Below are 23822 nucleotides of genomic sequence, written 5' to 3'. Positions count from 1 at the left end.
ATGGCTTAAGTAGATGGTTTATTTCTCTTTCCTGTTCCAGTGTTCCAGAAACAGTCCAGGGATGATATGACGTAGTGGCAGGGATTCAATCTTTGTTTTATACTTCTGGCATATGTAGCTTTCATTCACAAGGCTGACTCAAGGACAAAGCAGGCTGCTATAGCCCTGCCATCACGTCATTTTCCAGCTGTTGGAAAAAGGAAGGGTGCAAGAGGTCACACCCTCTTTCTTTAAAGACACTTCCCAGAAGTAGCACATACCATTTCCACATATATCCCAGAACTTAGACCACATCTAGTTGTAAAAGATTTTTTTTTCAATCATTTATGTGTCTAGCTAAAAAATTAAGATTCTATTGCTGAGGAAGAAGGGGAGAATGGATATTGAGAGACAGCAGTGTCTGTTGCATTTGAACTATTATTATCCCCATCTCACAAATGGAGACACTGAATCATAGAGAAAGTAAACTAAGATCTCACAGCTGGTACAGTCAAGATTCAAACCCAGATCTATCAAACTTCAGAGCCCTTAAGCACTACTTTGGAGTACCTCTACCTTAAAACAGTTATTTGACTTTATTCTGTCTCTTCATCTAAATTAGTATAAAGAAAACCTTTCTGGGACACATGTGGCTCAGTCGGTTAAGCATTCAACTCTTGATTTTGGCTCAGGTCATGATCTCACAGTTCATGGTTTTGAGTCCCATGTGAGGCTCTGTGCTGGTAGCATGGAGCCTGCTTGGGATTCTCTCTCTCTCTCTCTCTCTCTCTCTCTCTCTCTCTCAAAATAAATAAATAGACTTAAAACCAAAAACCAAAAAAACTCACCTTTCTGACTAAGTTGCTAGGTCAACCTATTGAAACAATGGAATTCTTTATTTTACTAAGTGTTCTTGGCAAACGACATAGTACTGGTATCAACTTGTGCAATGAAGACTTTACTTCTGCTGACCTTTTGGGTAAGTGGATTCACAGAATTTAGTGACAGGTTTAGAAAATTGCCGAGCTGACAGATTAAAGTCTTATTGCCAGTCTTCTACTTGTTCAAGGTTGCAAAAGGTTTAAGTGTCATTAAAATATGCTTTGCTATCTTATTGATGGTTTAGATTTTAAACAAGGCAATAAAAAACAAGGTTTCCAATAGGATCAATAAGAATAAATAGAAGGAATATTTACTGTATGGAAAAAACAGTATTATTATGATTTATTCTTCAAAGATAAAATTTTAAGTTAATGATAGCAATTCTTAGAATAAATCAAACCATACTTTTTCTAAGTTATTTGAAAATTATCGCATTTAGGTGGTTAACCTATGATTCTCTAATATCTCACTTGAGTAAAAATCTAAATCATACAACATATTATGAACTAAGGCTCTCTTCCTTCCTTCAATTTCATAGTGTTTTGTTTTGTTTTGTTTTGTTTTGTTTTGTTTTGTTTTTTGGCTCCAGTTTTATTCAGCTTCTTGTCTCTGCCTAGTTTGTGAGGGTTTTTAATCTTTCTTATGTCTGCCTATCCCTCTGCTTTTCTAGCGAGAGCATCTGCATGTGAATGAATACATCAACAAACAAGTAAATACCATGTTTTATAAATGTCACAACTTAATGTTACTTTGTTGCTTAAACTTTTCAACATTTTACAGAATCTCTACACATTTATCAATACTTCTCTCATCGCTCCTCGGCCTTTTGTCTAAGATCAAGTGTCTAAGATCAATCTTCTCAAGAATACTATTAAAATAAATTATATATTTTATATTATATTATATTATATTATATTATATTATATTATATATATTATTCAACCGAAGTTCTTCACTTAATTAGTTACAACAATACTAGGGACACTGAGTGACTTAGGACAAGATTAATGATTCAGTGGTTTACCTAGAAGTAAAGTGACATTTCCACTGCTGTGACAATTTGCAGAAAAGACATTTCAGTATGAAGAAACAAAATTTGGGTTCAAGATGGTAGTGGAGGAAACTCTTTGCAGATTCATCTTCCTTGGGGCACAGAAAAAGAGCCATGATTCAAAGGTCTCACCAGCCCTTGAGTGTCTAAAATGGCAGGGGACATGAGGACTGCTCTTGAGAGTCAGAGGGACTGGTGAGCACCATTGTTTATGCTACTTCTCCACCTTGATGGCATAGACAGAACCAGGGCCTGGGCATCCTAGCCCACCTGCCACTTCAGTGAGTCCTGGGCCCCTAGCCCATATCACCCCAGCTGGCCCCCCAGGGCCACACACCTGCCCAAGCTCCATCCATAACACTAAGGTGGTCCTAGCATGGTGCGTACCAGAACACCCCTGGACAGTACCCCTGGAGCTCCAGTTGTCTGGCCAAGGCAACAGGTGCAAAGCACCCTGAGACATACCTAGCCCACGTCTGCTTCAGCTCCACCAGGGCACCCTCTGTATGGAGTGCCCTGCAACCTCCTATCACCCACCCACTGCAGCTCTAGCTATCCTACCAGTCTCCCTATACCCTCTGTATCTCATACCCCCTATGCCCCTATATCTCAGCTCCAGGTGTCCTGCTAGGATAACCCTCTTTGGAGCACCCCAGGACCATCCAGTCTGCACCTATTTCAGTTTCAGTCATCCTGCCAGGGAGCCCTCTGCATGGAATACCCTGATATCTCCCCTTGCTCTAGCCTGTACCTGCTTCAGCTTCTTCTGTCTTGCCAGGGCATCTCTGTGTAGAGTGCCCTGTGACCCTTAGCCTGTGCCTGCTATAGCTCGAGCTAGCCAGCCAAAGCCAGGAATATGCAGTCTACCCAAGGAAATTCCTACACAAAGCCATTCCTTTGAGACAGGAAAAAGTGCTTTTCCATTTAATTCATAGAAACAAACACAGAAAGTCAATCAAAATAAGAAGACTGACTCCAAATGAAAGAACAAAACAAAAGTCCAGAAAAAGAACTCAACAAAATGAAGATAAACAATCTACCTGAGAAAAGCTTCAAAATAATGATCATAAAGATCCTCAGGGTTGAAGAATACAATAATTGAAATGGAAAATACACGAGAGGGAAATAACAGCAGATTAGAAGATGCAGAAGAATGGACCAGTGATCTGAAAGACAGGGTATTGGAAAGCAACGATGCTAAACAATGAGAAGAGAAAAGAATTAAGAAAATGAAGATAGATTAAAAGATCTCTGGGACAAAATCAAGTCTACTAACATTGTCCTTATAGGGGAAGGAAGAGAGAGAGAAGAGAGAGAGAAAGTAGCAGAAATCATTTGAAGAAATAATAGCTAAAAACTTCCCTAACCTGGGGAAGTAAACCAAATCCAGGTCCAGGTAGTGCAGAAATACTATAAAAAGAAAAAACAAGGAAACCCCCCCCCCCCAAAAAAAAAAACCCCAAACCCAAGGAGGTCCACACCAAGATACATATAATTAAAATGTCAAAGATTCCAGATAAAGACAGAATCTTAAGAGCAGCAAGAGAAAATCAACTGTTATGCACAAGGGAAACCCCATAAGGCTATCAACTGATTTTTCAGCACAAACTCAACAGCCCCATTGGCTCCAGGTGTCTCCGATGCCCAGGCATAGGCAAAGGATATGAGACTATCACAATTGGCTTGAATCAAACAAGACTGATTTTCCTGGGACCAAAGAAGGGTCTGTCCTCCCTTGAATAATGTGCTGAAGGATAAAAAAAATTGAGCTTTTGTTAGCAAGGATAAAGCAGTGTAAGGCAAACAAAATTTGCATTGCACATTTTATTTTTAGAGAAATTATACTCAAGATAGAAATTCAATATAAAATAAGTACAATATCTTTACCACCCACAAGTTTAGGTATGGTGCTTGGTACCTGATCTAAAATCCATTCATTCTTTATTCTTTCATTAACTATTCTTTGACCACTTACTACATGTCAGCCGCTGTTCTCAGTACTAAAGTTAGAGAGATGAACAAGTTAGATATTTATCTGTATTAGCAATGCTTTCAGCAGCAAGTAACATAATAAACATTTTAAAATGGCTTAACTCATAGACACATGTAATGTTTACCTAACAAGAAATTGAGGGCAGGCAGTCCACAGTCCAACCCCCCTAAAATGTTACCAAGGATACAGATTCTTTCTTCTCTGTGTCGTTAGCATGCTGGCTTTTGTCTTTATTCTTGCCACCTCATTGCTCCGTGGTTGCCACAGCTCCAAACATCTTATCTGATTTCAAATCAGAAAGAAGTAGTAAAAGGAAGTTCTTCTCTTATTGCTGTTTTTACAAGCATTGAAAAAGTCTCAGAAGCCTCCTGACAGATTTCCATGAAATCTCATTGGCAGAACTGTGCCACATTGGTATGTTTAACAGCAAAAGGGTCTGGAATAGTAATTATCTTACAAAGTACTATGGGCTGTACACATTATTGCCCCAAATAAAATTGAGAATCTGTTCATAAGGAATGACCTGGATGATGGTTAGTGTATTACAATGTCTTCCACAGTCCCCTTCTTTATGGAATTAATTCTCTGTCCACTTCGTGGAAAGGTAGAGATAAAACATGTATATTTTTTACACTCTAGTCTTTGAAATTCTATCTGAGGGATTTATTTAGTGTTTTTTTTGTATAGTATAGTGTTTGTTTTCTACATTCAGACAGAAAAGCTGTTTGCTTATATAAGCTTGACAGGAACTGGGGATTGGGACCTGTAGGGCTTCACTTGGTTTCATCCTGTGGCTCTAAGATGTTATACAGAGGGATAGAAATGTAGAGCCACCCACCTGTGTTAAGTATCAGCAGAACATTCCCTGGTTTCCACATAGTACCACCCACATCTTGTTGCCATCATCAGCTTATTTGTGTAGCTGCTTCTTCACTAGATAACGAACTTCTTGAGGGAAGAGACATTTATTTATTTCTATATTCCTACCCCTGAGGATGGTGTCTGGCATGTAGTAGGTGCTCAGTGAAGGTTAGAGGTTACAGATTATCTTTCAGAAAGTAATAAAATGTGGGGAGGAAAGTTAGAATATTATATATCAAGGAACTAAAACTTGAAGCGTTTTGAAAACTAATTTAAAAAATGAAGACTAGGTGAAACAGAGTGGCAATTAGCATTTGTCTTATTTATTTATTTATTTATTTAATCTATTAATTAGTAATTTGTCTCTTTTATTTATTTATTTTTTCCTTCTCTCTGGGAGGTACAGTTGAGGTCATGTGGTGTTTGTGCAAACTGCTTGGGTCTACATGGCACAGAAGTGGGGCTAAAGTACGAATGAGGTGGAAGTCAGAAGCAGCCTGTCCAAACAAGCGTGATCGAAAGCAGTTGCCGTGTAGGCTTTATCATTTTTATAGCAATAAAAGCAGTAATGATGGACTTTATTGCAGTCACAAGCTACCATTACCATGTTAGATAAGTGAATTCAAGCAGGTCTTCTAGAAGTCACAGAATGTGTTATTGTTCTTGCTTTCTTTTTTTTTTTTATTTTTTTTGTTAAAAAATTTTTTTTTAACATTTATTTATTTTTGAGACAGAGAGAGACAGAGCATGAATGGGGGAGGATCAGAGAGAGAGGGAGACACAGAATCCGAAACAGGCTCCAGGCTCCGAGCTGTCAGCACAGAGCACGACGCGGGGCTCGAACTCACGGACGTGAGATCACGACCTGGGCCGAAGTCGGACGCCCAACCAACTGAGCCACCCAGGCGCCCCTGTTCTTGCTTTCTTTAAAAAATTCAAAAATAAAATCTCTCCAACGTTAATTTTCAGCATTTGCTGTTGCATTACAAATTTACATTTTATTGGTAATATTGCTCAATGATAATTCTCATAATACTCACGTTCTGGGAAAAGTCAGTAAAACTTTTCTTAAAGAGCAAGGCTTTGTGTTCACCCTCCATGCAATGCATACATCAGTGTGAGAGGGAGCAGAGAAACTGGGCCCTGTCCCAGGTCCAAGACTACCTAATCTTGGACCTTGGCCAAGTTAGCCTATCTGCTGTTTGGTTTCTACCTCTGAGAAATAGAGGTATGTGAGAAGATGATCTCATGATTTTTCTCTAGCTCTAAAATGTTATGATTATAACCTATTAAATGCCTACCTTGATAGGAACTGAAGAAGGAGAAGGGTTAACACAGTGCTTACCTGGCAAGTTAGATTTATCACCTTACCTCTGTAATATTATCTTACAAATTATGATGTTGTACATTTAAGCTAAGAGAGGAGCTATATGAAATAAGAAAAAAATGAAATACAATTCACGTTTGGTATATTTATTGTAATGTCTATTTCTGCAAATATCCACTGTGCATATGCATACCTGGAATCTACAGAATTGTGTACCTGCCCTTTTTCCACTGAATTTTATATTGTGAGCATTTTCCCAACCCATTAAAAAATCTTTCAAAAAACAAGACTTTTCTTGAGAATGTTTTGTATTGTGAAATATAACACAGATACAGAAAACTGTATAAAAGAATCAATTAGTGTAAGGTAAGCACTCTTATAGGAACCACCTCTCTCAGCCACCTCTCTCTACCTCAACATAACCCTCTCCACTGCTGCTGAAATTTTATTGCCCCAATGACTTTTGTGGTAATAATTTCTTTATTTTTGTTTGTATTTTTACCATCCGGTGTACATCCCTAAATGTTATCATTTAGTGTTGCCTAAAAACATAATTTTTACCAAACATTTATTATTCTTTCATACAAAGATACATCAGCACAGTTTATTGGATTATTTACTTGCTTTTCTGAAAGCTGATGGTTTTATTTTATGTTTTGAATTGACATCTGTTAACACAATGCCAAATTTTATTTATTTTTATTTTATTATAATTTTTTTAATGTGTATGTATTTTTGAGACAGAGAGACAGACAGAGCATGAATGGGGGAGGGAGACACAGAGAGAGGGAGACACAGAATTTGAAGCAGGCTCCAGACTCTGAGCAGTCAGCACAGAGCCCAATACGGGGCTCAAACTCACAAACTGTGAGTTAACCGACTGAGCCAGCCAGGTGCCCCAACATAATGCCAAATTTTAAAGCCTCAAAGGAATGCATTGAAAAGTGCTCCTCTCACTTCTGTTCTCCAGCAAACTGGCTATCTCTTTGACTAGTTTACAGGAAGTTGTTTTGAGGAAAAAGGAGTTTAAGAATGATATTGATATTTTTTCAGTTTTAATGTCCTAATCTAAGTAGCTACAAAAAATATAATTCTCACTAAAGCATAAAAAAATCCCTGTAATTGATTCTTTTTTTTTTTAAAGTTTATTTATTTATTTTGAGAGAGGGAGAGAGAGAGAGAGAGAGAGAGTGCACACACACAAAAGCAGGGGAGAGGCAGAGAGAGAGAGCGAGAGAGAAAGAGAATCCCAAGCAGGCTCTGCATTGTCAGTGGTGGAGCCCAATGTGGGGCTTGAACTCACGAACCATGAGATCATGACTTAAGCTGAAATCAAGAGTCAGTTGCTCAACTGAGTCAGCCACCCAAGGGCCCCTGTAATTGATTCTTTTATATGAAATTAACAGAATTTCAGGAGTGGATATGTAGTTTCACACTTAGGTTAGTTAAATGCATAGCATTGAATGTTGTGTGAATTGGATGTGAAATAACCACAGAAGGAAGTCTAGGATCAAATTAGATGTAAACAGTGTTGTTGTGTTTTACTTTGCTTTATTGTAGAGGCAAGAGACCCAAGGTGCTTTTTCTCTTTGGCACAATGGGAACTCAGTTTTCTTACGTTTTGCTGTAGCAGATCAATAAATAATGTCATGATGATAACATATGCTAATGTGAAAATACATAATTCAGAACGAAGGAACTAACCACTACATAACTACCTAACCTGCCTGACCAGTACACAATTTTCATATGTCAGAGATTTTTGGTTGCAAGAAACAAAAGCAGACTGCTTAATTTAAATAAAAGGAATTTGCTAGAAGGATTCAGGTACTCATTGTTTAGGAGAAAGGCTGGAGAATCAGGCTTTGAAATGGGCAGAGCCAATACAACTTAGGAGGTTCAGGAAGAGGAGATAACAACAGTGGTCTCAAATGGTATTAAATTGGTTTTGGATATTTTACTAGACGCTGGTAGAAATTGTGTGCCCGATCACGGAACGTCAGGTGACTAAACAACTAGAACTGCTGTTATGCTATTATCAGACATAATGAGTGATAAGTTTGGTAGATGTATCAGCAGACTTATGATAGAAATGAAAAATTGGGGTCCAGCCTGAACATGCCCAGAAGGCACAAGTAAATACATATCCATGTATTTCAAACTCTCATGGCACCTGCCACTGCTGTATCAATGGACTTCCCTCAACTCACATCTGGGGCCTCATGAGGTGTGAGAGAGAAGGAGTGATCCCCTGTGACCAAGTGAGAGAAGAAGAGATGACAGGCCCAGTTTACACATGAATTCTCACCATACATTAGTGCCAGCAGAAAAATAGATTACTCATTACAGCCCCACCCAGGGATGGAAGGACAGGCTTGAAAGGAAATTCTCCCTGTAGGCAGTGTCATGAGCAGTACAAATGGTCATTGACTAGTATGGAGAGAGAAAAGTGTACTGAGTTGTAGGTATACAGGGACTCTGGGGCCGGTGGGAATGGCTTGGCTGCTTTGTCAGGGTCTTGGAAGAAGCAAAACTGGAAGGTTGTCCTGGTCGGTCATCCTTGGACTGGCTCTCCCATCTTTCTGTCCTCATTCTTCTGTTTTCTCTTTCTGGGATTGCAGGGATACTAATAAAGGTAGTATGACATGAACTTTTGCTTCAGCTGTGAGGGTAGCTAACCTCTCTGAAAAGTTCAGTGAAGTATTTGTGGGCAATTCAGACTCCCAGACCAAATCATACATGCTCTGCCCAAACAAAGATACATATCTAATGATGCCTTAAACTATTGTTAGGACTATTTCTTAGCACTTGAACTGAGAAAGAAAATGAAGAGAAGCTTGTCCAGATTATTTCTGATAACTTTCAAGTATACTCCTCTGAAAATCTAACTTAACCATTTATGAAATAATTGGGTTAGCAATCAGCAATAGAATCGTATCAATGAACAGACTGGATAAGAAAATTGGCTCATCAACAAAACAAGAGGCTACCTCATTCTCCTTATCCTAAGAAAAATCAATATGTAATCAAAATTTTTATTTTTTTCTTAAAACTATTCCACAGGTTGAATTTGACTATTTCTCAATACTGTCAACTCTGCCAAAAACCTAAGCAAAGAATGTAATTACCTTTTAAAGTATTTCTCCCATTCTGCTCCTTGATGAGTCTGAAACTGTTAAACAACTGGCCAGCGTTCTCCTGAGTTTAGCGTTTGGCACACACATCTCCTTTCTAAGGTTTTCTGTTCCCCCTATAAAAATAAAGGATGGCAGGATTTCCTTACTAAGAAGATAGTTAAGGGGCACATAGCTGGCTCAGTCCATAGAGCATGTGACTCTTGATCTCAGGGTCATGAGTTCAAGCCCTATGTTGGGTGTGGAGCCTACTTAAAGAAGAAGAAGGAAGAGGAGGAGAGGAAGGAGAAGGAGTAGATATTAACAAAGTGGAGAAAGCAAGTTACCAGCAGGAACAAGGAAGCAACAGAGGGAATCAAAATGTGGGATGAACTGGGCATTCTGGATTAATACAGGACAGCAAAGAAGAGAAGGAAGGCCATGTCCATGGTGACGACTGGTCAGCTGGTGATATGAAAGAGGAATGAAGCATAGCTGATCATATTGTTTTGGGTGACATCATTCATACCTTTCACACTCAACATGATGCACAACAAGCCACTTCATCAAATCAACTGACTGTGTTGCCACTCAGCAATGGGGAGAAAACTCCATTAGTGAACTGACTGTATCATGAACCCTAGAGCTTTCCATGATCAGAACTCCAGCTTGAATAAAAGCCACTTAGCTCCTCCCGTACTTCAGTTACTGAGGCCATCAAGCAAATGATAAGGAGCTTCCTGATTTTTTAGAATGGCTGCAAAAAATTATTTCATTTAGTCATGAGTTGAAAATAGGAAAGGCAGTTTACAGAAAATGGTTAAGAATGGTGTGTTGGGCATCTTAAATCTGTGACTGCCAAGCATTCATTTCCCCTTCTTATTTTTTAAATGTTTGTTTATTTATTTTGAGAGAGAGAGAGAGAAAGTGCACACGCATGTGCACATGCATGAGTGGGAGGGAGGGGCAGAGAGAGAGGGAGAGAGAATCCCAAGCAGGCTCTGAGCTGTCAGCACAGACTGCAACATGGGGCTTAATCTCATCATGACCTGGGCCAAAATCAAGAGTCAGACACTGAACTGAATGAGGCATCAAGGTGCCCCTCATTTCCCCTTCTTGACACCACATTCCTTTTAGAGGAATTATAATTATAATTATTATTACTATTATTATTAGTTTAGCCTGGTAGGATTGTACTCCAGGATGCCTACAGTTTCTTAACCAATATTTGAGTATATGATTGAAAATAGGTTAATGAAACACTTATTGCCTGGAACTTAAATCTTGGAGGAAGATTAAAGACAGAAAATGGTAGGGATTCATCTAATCCAGGAGTGAGAGTCTAGATTTTTGCCACCATGACACTATTCCTGTCATCCCCAGATCCTGGACTAATAGGGATACCTTGGGTCTGGTTCTTTAGCCTTACTGTCTGATAATGAGGGCTGATATCTTCCAGTGTTTTCTTTGTGTAAATCAACTGGGAGCCTATTTCTGTTGTTTGCATCTATAGCACTCTGACTCATTCAGAAAGTGTACCTTAGCAATTAGGCAGGTTAAAGAAAAGTTGAATTTATTGCTATAAGATAAGTAGTATGGGACTATAGCCAGAAGTAATACTTAATTATTTATACTTAATTATTTAAACAATTTTTTAAAAGCTTTAGAAAATACTTATTAATAATATAACAATTTCATAGAGAAAAAAACCAGAGTGGAAAGATATGCAATATTGAAAAACCAGGAAATACATTTCAACAATTATCTCATGGCAAAAATATGAAATAGATGACAATAGGTTTTAAAAAATATCTGACATTGATTGATTGCCATTGACAGATTAGAGCATAGGTCTTATTCTAGCTGGAGTGATTTCCTCATTACCACTCATTCCTCTTTATTTAAATCCCACACACATTTTTTTAGGTAGCTCTGTATCATTAGGTATAGAGGTATAAAATTTCAAAGCAATGGAACTTGATTTGACTCAAAGCCTCCTAGAAGTGAGAATTGAATAGTGAGTTTAGTCAGATGGGATTTAATAGGATCCAGAGTTCAGGATTTATTTCTTTTTCCCTTTGAAATGGTCAGCAGCATTGATGATTTTATGAGGGAAGAATCTCTTGATGTATCATATTAAAAAAAATGTGGAGGCCTGATTGCCTGTCACATTCCATCTGTATCATTATTGTTAAGGGTCATCAGGTATAATCCTCTTTATCAACAGACTTAATGTATTTTATTACCTTTCTTTGTTTTCCATGTGCTTTTTTTTGGCAATGGCAATGAAAGCTTATTTGTATCCTGTATCTGAATTTCATTCTCACAGAAATTATGTAAAATAGAATAGAATGAGCCATAGAATATCAAATATCATAATCTTTTTATTACAGAAGGACTTTGAGAATTATTGCCCTAACAGGTAACCAGTTAGCGTAAAGAAAAGACTGAATGGAGTCTGATGTGACAATTCCACCTAGACTTAACTCTGCTTTTTCTCAGAAAAGCCTTCTTCAAAAGACACCTCTATCTAAGGAGAAAAGGTTCTAAAGTCTTTGTTCTCATCTTACAGTGATAAATCTCCCTTTATCTGATGTCTGTGTGATTATGAATTTGTCACATGAACTGTACTCAGCATAGAAAATTTATAGTAACGTCTAGTTAGTGGTCAATTTTCCATATTGTATAGAGAGCTTCCTTAAAAGGTCTCTCAAACAGCAGGATCTTCCTTAAGAATGACTTTCTTTAAGGAGTGCCTGGGTGGCTCAATTCGTTAAGCCTCATTGGACTCTTGATTTTGGCTCACTTCCCAATGTCACAGTGATGAGATAGAGCACCCCACCCCCCTAACAGTGAGATAGAACCAGGGACTCAGCATGGAACCTGATTGGGATTCTCTCTCCCTCTACCCCCCCCCCCCAAAAGAAAAGATCTTTAAAATATGATCACACTACTACTTTGCTGTATCAGGAATGTTTTCAGCTGCAAATAATAGAAAAATCTAAAGTTACTTAAAAATAGTGCTTCTTTTTTCTCACATGAGACAAAGTCTGGCAGGCAGCAGACTTCAGGGCTGTCCAATGACTCAGTAAGTTCATCAAGGATACATCTTGTTTGCATTTTTTTATTCAGCTACACATAGCATGTTTGCTTGTTGCTTCATAGTCTTAAAATAGCTGCCACAACTCCAGGCATCACTTCTACACTGAAGGCGAGAAGAGGGAAGGGGCAGTGACAGTAAGCTCTCCTTTCTAGTTTTCTGCTTTAAAAAGAAGCAAAACTCTTACAGAAGCCTTCTATCATATCCACTTGCCAGAATATAGTTTCACACCCACCCTGAAACCAATCACTGGTGAAGGGGCATAGCATTACCATGATTGGCTAAAACCAATCATGGAGGAGGAAGAAGGTTCCAGGGAATCAACAATCCCTACATAAAGGGATTTTATGTGCGCTGATTACCAAAACACAAAATTGGAAAGAAGAAAGGAAGAATGTTGTTCTGCATGGAGAGATATTCTTTCCACCCTTTGCCCATCTGGTTCCTTCTCACTCTTTAGGTCTCTATTTTTTTATTTTATTTTATTTTTAAGTATATTTACTTTTGAGAGAGAGAGAGAGACAGAGAGAGGCAGAGAGAGCACAAGTGAGGGAGGGGCAGAGAGAGAGGGAAACACAGAATCCGAAGAAGGCTCCAGGCTCTTAGCTGTCAGCACAGCCTGACGTGGGGTTTGAACCCACTAACCGTGAGATCATGACCTGAGCTGAAGTCAGATGCTTAACTGACTGAGCCACCTAGGCGCCCTAAACCAGAACTTATTTATCTTTGGATACGGCAAGAAAAACAAAACAAAACAAAACAAAAACCAGAAACAATATGTGCACAAAGGAGATTCATTTGACTTTTACACGTTAAAAAAACAAACAAACAAACAAACAAACAAAAAAAACAACCCTAAAAGAATATAGGATATGGGAAAGAAACTCTAAGGATGTTATATTTAATGTGAACATTTTGATAAAGTGTGTGTTTTAGGTAGGACCTGATAATAAATTACTTAATGAATTAATGTAAACTCAGTGTAAACCAGAGAAGTCCCGAATGACCTTTTGGTATACTGCTTCTATCCCGTTTGCTTTCTCCGTACGTCTCGGTTACCCTACAATCTTCCCAGCATTACTCAATCCAAAACCACTTTTCATTGTTGGGAAGAGTTTCCCATAAAGTCCCCCAATTAATTCCTGTTTTCTTTCATTCCCTGCCCACATTACCTCTTGTAAATGAGCAGTTATCTCAGAGCTGGAACAGTGGGAGGGGGAGAAACCGCAGGAATGCATTGCTCCGCTGTCCTGCCCGGTTTCAGCCAACGTGTCCTCTGCCAGTGATGAGACTACAGGCTCGGGGATTTGGGCTTCGTTCACTTCTGCAAAAAACCTTGAGTGAAGGCCTACTGCTTGCCGGACATTTTATAGGTAAAGATTACAGAATGAGACTGACCCCGACCCTGCTTTCATAGAGTTTATATTCCAGGGGGAGCAAATAGAAAATAAACACAATGTAGAGGTAAGCCATGGGAAGGATGAATGCTGTGTTGCCCAAGACAATCAAAGATGAGATAAAGAGCGATGGGGTTTGAGTGGGGGTGGCTTTGGTTTGTGCTGCCAGGTAGGGACGGCTGCTCAGACTGGGTTTCCTGTTAACTGAAATCTGCATGACAGTGAGCCAGATCAGGCTTTGACCTGCTTGCGGGTCTATTTAGGGGAGAAACCACTGGCAAGTCCCTAAAACTCTGTCTCAGTTTTTTCTTCTCCAAACCAAGAAACATAATGACTTTTATAAAACTGTGAAGAACAATGAAATAATTTGTCAAATAACCTTGTATATGAGTTCAGTTACTGAATTTAGAATGTATGTTAATTACCTCACTAAACGCAATTCCCACAAAATATAAAGGGCTATGCAAACGTCTGTTGTTGTGGTTCTTATTGTTAAGCTCCCGCCCCTTTCTTCCCGGTCAGGCTCCTTTCCTAAGATGGCTTCCAGGGAATGTTCTGAACATTACTTAAGCTGAATGTGAAAAAAATGGCACGCCTGCTCATTTTCCCTTTTTGCTTTTCCCATTCCAACTTTCTCTCAGTGTTAGGTAATACTATATAACTTTCTGACATTCCAGCCCTGAATTTTTGTTGTAACCTTTGAATCATTGTTCTCCTTGAGTCTTAGCATCCATGTGGATGCTCAAAGTACTCTCAGATCCTCTATTTGGCCAAGGGCAGAACAAAACTGCATGGGTTCTTTATGCAACCACTTCCTGCCTGGGTGATGTTAAATTACTTATCCTTGTGTGTTTCATCTATAAAGTGGGAATAAGGATAGTACCTACCTCACAGGATTGTTATTGTAAAGAGTAAATGGTTTATTACCTCAAAAGCACTTCAAATAGTGTTTCATAAAGGTTGCTTATTTTATAACCCACTTCCTGACTCTATCCATTTTTTCTAATCTGCCTTATCCAGGCTTTTGCTATCTCACTTTAAGCTGTTGCTATCCCTTGCATATAGCTACTCCACACAACCATATGCAAAATTGTCTTAATTGCCTATTATTCCTTCCTTCCTTCCTTCCACAAATATTTGTAAAGCACTTACTATGTGAATGTCATTGTACTAAGTGCTATGGCAGATTCCTAAAATAGAAAACATGGTCCTTCATTGGTAAGGTCAGAATCTAGCTGAGGGAGGGATTCATATACATGTAAAATGTCAAACAACAATATGTGTCAAATAGCCATAAAATAAATATAAGGGCAGTCACATAACATTACCTACTTTGTGTTTCCTACTTTGCAAATATGCATGCAATCCTTTATTGGCTTAATAATTTACATGCATGTTCTCAGGTGTATGCAGTATTTATTTGATTTTCCCTTTGATCCTTATATTAATCCTCTCACACTGAAGTACCCTTGACAAGAGGGAGAAGATCTACACCAGAGTTGTTAGTGCATAAGCTCCAGGGGCTCTGCTCTGCTCCTTGCTAACTGTGAGATGTTGGGAAAGTAGCCCAGTTTCTCTGAACCTGATTTCCTCTCTATGAAATGGGGATAAAATGTTGATGTGGGTTGATATGAAGATTGAATGATATAATCCATGTAAATTCTTAATGCCAAGCCTGGTATTTGTAAGTGCTTGATAAACACAAGCTATACTCATAACTGTTTTTTATAGAACTTGCAATAAGTGAAAATTCGGTATAGTTTACATGGTGCCTAGTACAGTGCTTTGTAAAATAGTAGACAGTGAATTCATTTTGTTATTATATAGGTTATCAACCATGCAAACTCTGCCTTCACCCTCAAAAGCTTAAAATGCCCTTTTAATATTTACTAAAATAAGAAGAAAACTAGTAAATATAGGAATTATTGATATTGAAACCAGTAGCCATTGTTCTCTTCGCAAGTATCTTGTTTCAGATCATTGTTCTACTGATATTAACAAATACAATGGAATGTCAAGTATTTGTTACCAGACTCTAAGTGAAATAATAAACTAACTTATCAGACTGTATAACATTTAAAAAGATAAAGCCAGGTAAAAGTTTTTGCCTATAACACAGGTTTTCTATAGAAGCAGAGCAGAAGAGGGGTGCCAGGGTGGCTCAGTTGGTTAAGTCTCCAACTCTTGATCTCAGCTCAGGTCTTCATCTCAGGGTCATGTGTTCAAGCCCCACATTGGACTCCATGCTGGACCTGGAACCTACTTATCAAACAATAAACTTTGTGGGGTGCCTGGGTGGCTCATTTGGTTGAACATCCAACTCTTCATTTTGGGTCAGGTCACGAACCCAGGGTCATGGGATTGAACCCTGCTGTCAGGCTCTGTGCTAAGCATGGAGTCGGCTTGGGATTCTCTCTCTCTCTCCCACTCTCTCTTCCCACTTCTCTCCCCCTCTGCCTCTCTCCATCTACCCCTCCCCATAAAAAAAAAAAAAAAAAAAAAGAAGTAGAGCAGAAGATTTAAAATTTCTCCAATACTATTTCTTTTTAGAAATTAGATGATGGGCCTTTCAGTAATTGGTGGGATGCCAATCCTCAAATAACTTCAAATGTGGATCTATAATTAAAATCAGAAATTTGAACCATAGAAACATACGTTCTTGATATGTTCTACTATTTCTCTTCATTTTGATTGTTTTATTATTCTCTTCATATGATTGCTTTACTCCCCTATTGCTTTCATATATATATTCTGCTTACACTACAAATTTTACATTGAATTTTAGTGAATACATAGAATTGATAATGATAAATTGCTATAGGCTGCTGCTTTGGGGGTAAATATAGGGATCCAAGGAAACATGGAGATGATTTCTTCACTCTCCCTACTCCAAGGGAGTCTGAAATGTAATGGCTCAACTTTTCCATCATTGGAAATTCAATCCGCCTCTGAAAAGCAATTTTGGTTTTATAAAGCCACAGTTTATAGAACTTCAGATATCATTCCCAGGGGCCATTTGAAAATGAATCATCAAAGAACTGATATTTGAATCAGAGAGAATGATCATTCATGAAGCTCAGGCACGTCAGGCCAGCAGGCTCATGATCTTGCTTTACAAGAAACAGAGGGCAGAAAGAGATGGCTGAGGGGTTCATGTCATACAGGCAAGGTCAAGGGTGGAGTCTCCCTCTCTGGGCAGGAGTTGCCTTCCTCAAGAGAGACCTGAGATTGGATGCACAGAATGATTTAGTGTCCCAGGGCATGGCCTGAACGCTTCCACACTTGGATTAAATACCAGAAGCCAAGTTACTAGACTGAAAACCGGGAGGGTGCTATAGAGCTGCCAACCCCAAACGACCAGGGTTGAAATCTAAAGAATATTTCTCCCATCCACTGTGAAGCGTTGTGAAAAAAAGAGGCGGGGAAAAAGGGTTTTGTAGCTGAATCAGACTGCTGATTGCATTTTATTAAAGTTGGGTAAGAAATCTATATTCTGTAAAATCATTGCTTTCTACACTTTTGCATTTCCTTTACTTCCCCTTAGTTTTATAATGGAAACACTTTTTTACTTAAACTCACGGGGAGTCTTTGTGACCTCATTTTCCTAAGACTCACTTCTGTTGAAGCCACCAACCAAAGTGGATATTTGGAAAAAAAAAATAATGTGATGACAAAAGTTTTCTCATCAAACCTGGAGAGGTTGAAAAGGAGTTTGGGGGCGCCTGGGTGGCGCAGTCGGTTAAGCGTCCGACTTCAGCCAGGTCACGATCTCGCGGTCCGTGAGTTCGAGCCCCGCGTCCAGCTCTGTGCTGACCGCTCAGAGCCTGGAGCCTGTTTCCGATTCTGTGTCTCCCTCTCTCTCTGCCCCTCCCCCGTTCATGCTCTGTCTCTCTCTGTCCCAAAAATAAATAAACGTTGAAAAAAAAAATTAAAAAAAAAAAAAAAAGAAAAGGAGTTTTGGAGAAGAAAGAGAAGCCCAGAAGACATTGGAGAAATTAAGAGTGCATCATAAACGTAACCCAAAGCAGAATATTCAGTAAAACGTGAGGTTCAAAGCCAAAACAGCACGTCAGGCAAAAATGACACTTCTTTCTTGGCTTTACGAGACAGAATCCTAAGGCCACATACCTTCAAACCACAGTCATTTCTCACAAGTAGTCGGCCTGAAGTGTGATCTTCAAGCTGCATTTAGACATAAAACTCAAGTCACTAAACCTGTGTGTTTACTGAACTTTTTATAGATGTGTATTTACTGGGCAACCATTGATATTGTCTTCTGTGAGTACACGCTGTTCTGTGCCTGGAAAAGGTGTGCTGCCTCTGTGTGGTTGCCTTAAATGTCAAGGCTGTTGGTGCTGCAAGAGCCCTCCTGCCTCAGCAGGGCTGTGTGCAAACCCACTAGCGTTAATAAAAAGGCAAAGTTCTTGGGGAACAAAGCTAGGATAGTAAAATGTCCTTTTAACGCACAAACCCTGTCAGAACTCTGTCTGCCTAGGTGCTGAGCTTGCTAATAGCTTCAAACATGTAACACCAGTTAATCACACAATTGTTGGGAGATGCAAAGTCACTGTATAATTACTGATGTTTTCAAAGGAATTAGCATGTAGTTACTATGAACAACATGTTCTATTTTGTGGAAACTATGCAATTAACTTGTCTTAGGCTAATAAATTAAGTGTAGCATAAGCCCATATAACAGCTGCTTGAAAGGAGGGACTGGCTGGCGATGCGTTTATTGAGATCACTTTGAACTCACTCGCCTCTGTACTCAATGCAGAGATAGGTGTGTCCTGCTTAGGAAGTTAGACACAGGCCCACATCCACCCAACAGCTATTTTGGGAAGTTTGAACACACTTGGTCAGGGGAGAGAAGGTGAGGTTGGAATGAAGAGGGAGGAAAATGTAGCGAAATGATGTTAAAGCGTTAGACACTAACTTGGAGTTGACATGGAACAGGACCTATACTGTGAGTAAATTCAGAAACTCATGTTAAAGGCCATTTATCAGGGACACATCTATTGCAATTGGAAAGGCGTTCTCGTACCGTGCTCAGGAGGTTTCGGATTATTCACAATGAGGTAAAAAGCAGGTTAGCTCCTCTTTTATGTCTTCTGCCCATTCAGATTGAATAATAATTGGCCTAGATTTGGTTGAAAAAGAGGAGATAGTCTTCAAATTCATTTTTCAGTGGAGGGTTTGAGAGGGTTCTGAAGGAATTTATTGGTCACTTTTGGGCCTGTTTTAGAATTCAGTGTTGACGTGTTTTCAGGAAAAGATCTAGTGTCTCCCACTTTTGGTAGGAATTGCTGGAAGCGGACGGCTGACTTTGCAGTGCTCAGCCCTGAAATGTCCAGGCCTAGAATTCTGAGCTCTCTCAGCTTCCAGCCAGGGGCACTCTGCTGGCATGTTAGTGTCAGAGAGGAGGAAGGGCCCCTCTGCCATGTGACAAAGTTCCTGACTCTGGTTGGGGTATAGTTAAAGGTTAGGCTTAATAACTGGATGGAAGAATTTTCTTTCCCTATATCACTTCTTGGCTGGAAATCCTATGATTATATATACCTTATCTCAACATCTGCCAGCAACCTCTCTCTAGGAAATGGTCTGTCGTGGAGGTGGGTATCCTACATTTTTATTTAGAAATTGCCCCTTCTTAACTTTCCTCTGACTGCCCACCGTCAACCTTACACAGATTACTAGTGAAAGCAGATGGGGAAAAGGTACGACTTGCTGTCTAGCTGCAAGTGAGACAGGCCGTATACTCTTCAGGCAGCTGTGTGAAGACTTCACATCATGTATTTTACTTTTGGTCGAACCTTCTGCACATGTGTTGCAGTATTTTCCCATGTAACAGAGCATATGCAACAAAGGGTCATATCAAGGTTTTCCACTGAGGTGAAACCCAGTGGCTAGTGCAACAGTAAAAGGGACTGTAGGTCAGGTGGTATTTTCTTGATTATTTTTATATTTTAAAAGTAAAATATAGGCTTAGTTTTTGAATTAAAGAGAAATGTTAATTCCTGGCTAGTTAGACATACTTGTAGCAGAATCTTAAATTGTGTAAATATGGTAAATAAAGTTCTTGTCTTTTTTTTAAAGATTATTATTTTTTTTTTATTTTTAAGGAATCTCTATACCTAACATGGGGCTCGAACTCACTACGCAAGAATCTCACGCTCCACTGGCTGAGCCAGCCAGGCGCTCCAAAGCTCTCACGCCTTCAAGCAGAGTGTAACTATTGAATACGTTCTATGAAAAATTAATTTTGTAGCGCAAGATACTCATTTGGATTAAACTATTCTATGAATTGTTTTTATAATCCATTTTCATTCCTGACTTTGTTATTCAGGTGTCCACCCTCTGCTTTTTTAAAGTTTGCCTTATGCCGCTTCACTTTCATGAAAGATCTACATTGGTACCTGTTTTTGCTAACTGAAAGAAATCTAAAGAGGATTTTCACTTTTCCAAAAAAAAGCGTGCAAAGCAAAAATTGCTTTCAGCGTTTGTTTTGCGGTGAATGGTTATAGAGGCAGCGCGAACCCCAACAGCGAGAGTGGCCTTGCTAAGCTCTTTCCCTGGAACGACACCCAGCATCTTTGCATCAAGCCACCATAGCTCTGAACTCTGTGAGCATCCACACTCTATCTCGACTTACTGTGTGTATCTACTAGCAAGACGTGTCCCAAGGTTTCAGAAAAGCCTCAGAGATTATTTTTTTGTGTCTGGGAACACTTGGAAAAATTTCCATATAAATTAATGGTAATCGCTTCTTCAGTTTATGCCATTTCAGCCTACAAAAGCGTTCATTAGGTATGCTCTGTTTTCAAATACTGGGGGAAACCTGTATTTTATTTTATTTTTTTAACGTTTATTTATTTTTTGAGAGATACAGAGACAGAGTATGAGCGGGGGAAGGGCAGAGAGAGTGGGAGACACAGAATCCGAAGCAGGCTCCAGGCTCCCAGCTGTCAACACAGAGCCCGATGCCGGGCTCCAACTCACTAACCGTGAGATCATGACCTGAGCCGAAGTCGGACGCTTAACCGACTGAGCCACCCAGGCACCCCTGTAAAACCTGTATTTTAAAAATGATTCAAAGACACGCATTTTTGTTGAGTAGTATGTCAACATTATTTTAATGACTCTTAGCAAAAAATTAAAAATAATATTACCTACTCTAGTATCTGTTACATTTATTTGCTATCTTCTTTTAGTTCAAAATTGAAAGAGAATTCATCTCCAAGAGACTTCTTAAAAGGTTTTTGTCATTAATAAAAACAAAAATGATTTCATCTGTTCAAAGTTTTGTCAAGATTTAATACTCCGAATTTCTATCAATTTATTTGCTTTCTTTATTGCACAAGAGTCTTTTTGAATAAGAAAAAGGGAAATTCATGTCTCAATTCACTTATATTCTCATATTTCTTTTGACATTATTGAGAAAAGAAAGATGCAAGGAGCTTATTGTTCAGAGAAGCTGGAAACAGATGAATTTCCTTTTATGGTGAACGCTCAAAGGATGATTGAGTAAAGAGGTGCTGGCAATGGCCTCTTGCTCATCAAGCATGGAACAGTTTTGAGTAGCCCAGGAATGGAACTGGACAGACTTCAATTCTGCTTCCTACTTCCTGTAGCATGTTGGGCAAGTACCCAGCACCCCTGACCCTCCCTTTTTTTACTTGCAGTAGTAGGATAGTACTTAACTCATCAAGTAGTTCTGAAAATTAAGCTAAATGATATACTATATCTAGAGAACTTAGTAGATCTTATCATTTTTGACAATAGGTGAATATAATCAAAAGCAAGCTTCTAGACCCTTCCCTAAGAAGAAATTATTTTCTGCTTAGGTTATTTATAATTATCAGTTTATCTTGTTAGAAAAGCAGCTGGATATTATTAATATGGATAATCCTTCCTATAGCACAGTTTGGTTAGCTGCTGGGAAAATTTAAGGATAATAAGAGTATTTAGAGTTCATAAGATTCAGTGCATTCAAAGCCGGTAGATTAAAAAAAAAAGTGTCCCTCAAGCCTTTCTATTTTCTCCAACATGAAGAATTGTGCATATTCTTGGTGACCATCTTAGGCAGAAAAAGTCAACTAGCAGAAAATATCATAGAAACACATCATACCCTCTTAGGGCACATGTGTGTAAGTTTTGTAATTATAAAAATAATAAAATATTTTTACTTAGGTAATACTTGCATCCATTTATCCCTTCTTTGGGATCATGTCTTATTAACTTTTGTGTAATAATAATGATTATCAATATTAATATTCTTGCTGAGGGGCACCTGGGTGGCTCAGTCAGTTGGGCATCCAACTTTGGCCCAGGTCAGGATCTCATGTTCGTGGGTTCGAGCCCTGCATTGGGCTCTGTGCTGACAGCTCAGAGCCTGGAGCCTGCTTTGAATTCTGTGTCTCCCTGTCTTTCTGCCCCTTCCCTACTCACACTCTGTCTCTCTCTGTCTCTCAAAAATAAATATTGAAAAAAAATTTAAAAAATTATTCCTGCTGAATTAAATAAATGAGTAAGTAGGTAAATGGGTACAGAGGTGAATACTATCCTCTAAGGCCACCCTTAGACATATTTCCTATTAACAGAAACAATGCAATTTGCCTCCACACCTTAGTGACTAATTAAAAATACCAGTTTTCCTCTGTCTCCACTAATGCCAGGAAGAACTATTTTTTATTTATTCATACCTGTATGATCCCTTCTCTCATTGCCTGATAAGGGGGGGGGGCTGGTAATTATAAAACATCAATCACTGTGATGTACAGTACAGTGATGGTTTTCACCAGTTTTTTTTTTTTTTTTTTTTTTTTTTTTTTATATGGAGGATGAGGTTTTGAGGATGCTTAGAGGCCAAGGGGGAGGGGGACAGAATCTAATGCAGGGAAGGTGAAGGCAAGGGGGCTTTGGAGAAGTCCCAGCTCATGACAGCATCACCTCATCCCCTCGGTGGGAGCAGTTCTGTTTTGATCTGTTTTATATATTGAAGCTGTATGAAAGAACCTGCTTGAGATTAGGATACACCACTAAAAAAGTTTGAAGCCTGAGTTCATGACTGTGTGAAGTATTAAACAGAAAGATCTATCTTCTGAAGTCAACGGACGAAGACTGGCTTGAGTTGTTCTGACATTCAGGCTAAATTTGAGTCATCAAGGCAAGACATATTAAAAGGTAGTGTTGAGAGATAATTCTGGCACTTCTGGATGGCTTTCAGAGCAAAGAGCACTGACAACTTTGTTCAAGGATATTTGCAAAGTTGCTCCAGGCAGGGAGCAGGTTTGCTTATTCTCCAGGATAATGAAGCTCATTTCCCACCCTCCCTGGAGATAATCCAGGGTGATAAGGATAATATCTCCCTCTGAGTCAGTAGGCAGATTTGTTTCCTGATCAGAATAATAAAGATAATGTCTCTCTTTGCAGGGATGGACGGACAGGTTTATCAGTAGTTCCTTGAATAGATGGGGGTTTTTCTAAGCTCAAGTTTCCTTACTATGACACAAACCCATTGCGTGTGCAGTGTCTACCTGCACCTATCTCTGCATGGCTGCCATGGAATTTGGGGTGCAAGAGCAACCAAAGTGAACATGGAGCTCATGCAGTCTTCTGTGCCACATGTACTAAACTGTACAGATCCATTTGGTCTCATTGCCTCCCTACTGGATGAATCTAAGGAAGTTTGGCAAATTGACCTAGCAGTTGCAGTTGTGGCAGCTGTTCAGGATCTGCTTGGTGGCTTGACAGGTAGGACTTTCGCCCTTATCTTAGAATCATGACCAGGAGTACCTTACCTGAAAGATAAGTTCCCACTCTTTCCCATGATTTTCACTTTGTATGAGAGCCCTTAGTCATGTGATAGACTTTAGTAACAGCCTTCCTGATGACATTTGAGTTAATGTGCTCCCTATGTACAACTGTGTTCAAAACAAAACTATTGCTGTTAATATTTCTTTTCCTGCTATCCTATGGAGCATCCCTCCCCACCCCCATCTATCCACAAAAGTACTGAAAGACTGGGATTCCCTAGTCATCCCAGGTGTCTGGGATCAGGAAATCCTTGGAAGGGCAATAAACCACACCCATTATAATTCAACTTAAGGACCCCTATTA

General features: G+C 39.1%; 2 long non-coding RNA genes across 3 annotated transcripts; one reads left to right on the top strand and one right to left on the bottom strand.

Moving 5' to 3' along the window:
* On the bottom strand, positions 1-13611 carry LOC109499718. Its single transcript, XR_002157186.2, has 3 exons — positions 13479-13611; positions 9222-9343; positions 1-187 (listed from the first exon to the last, which is right to left on the bottom strand). It is a non-coding gene; the product is annotated as an uncharacterized LOC109499718 (long non-coding RNA).
* On the top strand, positions 13545-20664 carry LOC109499719. Of its 2 annotated transcripts, none has more exons than XR_002742311.2 (3): positions 13545-13679; positions 19826-19931; positions 20050-20664. It is a non-coding gene; the product is annotated as an uncharacterized LOC109499719 (long non-coding RNA). The 2 variants fall into 2 exon arrangements; XR_006597878.1 differs by having other exon boundaries at positions 13641-13770.
* The last annotated feature ends 3158 nt before the right edge of the window (positions 20665-23822 follow it).

This window comes from Felis catus, chromosome B2, assembly GCF_018350175.1.
Source record: "Felis catus isolate Fca126 chromosome B2, F.catus_Fca126_mat1.0, whole genome shotgun sequence".
In the NCBI taxonomy this organism is placed as follows: Eukaryota; Metazoa; Chordata; class Mammalia; order Carnivora; family Felidae; genus Felis; species Felis catus.
Note: the sequence above shows the minus strand (reverse complement) of the source record. Positions and strands in the feature narration are given on the sequence as shown.